Genomic DNA, 2,230 nt, shown 5'->3' with positions numbered 1-2,230 from the left:
TGATGGCTAAATAAGAGCATTTGAGAAATTGTGCAAGGCATACAGTAATAGTCCGAATAGTCGATTAATCGTTTCATTAATCGATAGATTAATCGATTATCAAATTAGTCGTTTGTTGCAGCCCTAATATACACCTGAACATCAGCAGGAGAGGACTCTTTAAAGTAGAGACACTACATACTGATATACACCTGAACATCAGCAGGAGAGGACTCTTTAAAGTAGAGACACTACATACTGATATACACCTGAACATCAGCAGGAGAGGACTCTTTAAAGTAGAGACACTACATACTGATATACACCTGAGCATCAGCAGGAGAGGACTCTTTAAAGTATATTATGAACCTCTTAGTGTTTTAAGAGAGGTAACATGACGATTGTAAGCTGACATTCAATAATCATATCGATCCATCCCTGACGTGAACAAAGATAAAGATGTTGTGTCTCACCCCAGACCGGGTTGTCTTGGTAGACGGTCCTGACTCGGAGTGTGATGACAGGAAACACTGAGAGTGTGACGGCAAACACACACGTCACACACATAGCCATCAGCCAGATCTGCAGGACACACACACATTTATTTGTAAGATACTCACATTTGTAAAGAGGGCAGTGAAATGCTCGAGAGGATGTGCTTAAAGGCTAATATGCAAGAATAATAACTATACTAATAGTAAGGATTAGGAAAACAAATGAATGAACAGCATTTCAAAGATGGATACATTTTTAAACGTATATAATATATATATAAATAAATAAATAAATGACAAGAGGCTTTAAAGTCAGAAGGACATGAGGTTGAATAAAAGACAAAATGCAGTCACTTATCCTGTACTATGCTAAATTATGCATTAAAAAAAAGCTTGTTAAATGTGAGAATTTCCTGTTTTATATTATGGCAAACTAAATAATTTGGGGGTTTGGACTTTTGATCGTATAAAGGCACATTTAAAGATATTAAAGTAGAATAAAATATCCAAAATGGATCCAAAACAATGGATGCAAAGTAAAACAGTCCATCTCCTTGAACAGTGACGATGCCCAAATCATTAGACTCAACCAGCTGTCTTTTAGCACCTGGACAACAACGTGTTAAATAAAAATAAAACTCACCTTTTTGAAGACTTGCAGGACGGACGAACGCTCCTGACCCTCCTCCGGCTCTTTGAAGAGCTTCCCGTAGGCCTCCTGGTGTTTGGAGCTCTTTTCTAACACTTTCATGTCTTTTGAAAGGAAATAAATGAAAATGTATCAGTGACTTGACCAAGAGCCAGTTTTAATAGCTGTTTGTAAATTCAATATTGGCAGAGTAAGTGGGAGTCAACATTAAAATGTAAATCTTATTAGACATTGTCTTAATTTCTGTTTCATTTGTTGCTTGTTTTTAAGTTTTTGTGCTGAATGCTAAACTTTTTTGATGTCCTTTCATGAGTAAAATGTACTATATCAATAAAAGCTTTCCTTTCCATCAGTGACTTCCTGTTAATATACTTGTTTGCTATTTATTGGATAGATGTTTCCTATTGTCCAAGCTACATTTAACTTAAGTCATTTCTTCATGCAACATTTAAATAATTAAATTGTAGAAGAAAGATGGTATTTTATAGCCAAGCCCAATTGAAAAAATATTAAAAGTAGAAATGGATATATGAAGATATTCAAGTTGTGTACATTGACTTAAACATCTTGAAAATAATAATATAAATCCCTGACATGATTATGTTGCAGAGTGAGAGTGTAGGAACCGACCTGTGGGAATGCACAAATCCAGTGAAGTCTCCACGCTCTCCGACTGATGTTTGTTCAGGTAAAAACTAGCAAATTTCTGCAGAGGAGAGTCGACATCGTCAGGAGATTATATGAGTGTTCTACAGAGAACCTGAGATAATGTTTTACTAAAATATAACCTTTCAGAAATTCTGAGTATGTATGTATGTATGTATGTATGTATGTATGTATGTATGGTTTCTGCTAAAGCCTCTGAAATAAAAAGAAAAGTACTCATCAATAGTTGTAATGATTCAGCTGATTAATTTATTATGTGACATTAAGCCCTTTATTTTCTCAAATGTTACTTCCGTGACATCACTATGTAACACTCGCACTTCTATTGGCTAGCGCTCCAACACATTGTAGGTGATAGGCCAACGGGCGAGACATCTCTATGCCGGCCAGCTAACCAATCAGAGCAGACTGGGCTCTGGTTTCAGACAGAGACACTACATAC

At 36.0% G+C, this 2,230-nt stretch overlaps 1 long non-coding RNA gene across 1 annotated transcript; it reads right to left on the bottom strand.

Moving 5' to 3' along the window:
• Positions 1–452: 452 nt before the first annotated feature.
• LOC104946762 (uncharacterized) lies at positions 453–1,862 on the bottom strand. The gene is made up of 3 exons (XR_798494.1): positions 1,753–1,862; positions 1,117–1,226; positions 453–561 (listed from the first exon to the last, which is right to left on the bottom strand). It is a non-coding gene; the product is annotated as an uncharacterized lncRNA (long non-coding RNA).
• Positions 1,863–2,230: the final 368 nt, after the last annotated feature.

This window comes from Notothenia coriiceps, unplaced genomic scaffold, assembly GCF_000735185.1.
Source record: "Notothenia coriiceps isolate Sejong01 unplaced genomic scaffold, NC01 NC01_scaffold00011579, whole genome shotgun sequence".
Taxonomy (NCBI): Eukaryota; Metazoa; Chordata; class Actinopteri; order Perciformes; family Nototheniidae; genus Notothenia; species Notothenia coriiceps.
Note: the sequence above shows the minus strand (reverse complement) of the source record. Positions and strands in the feature narration are given on the sequence as shown.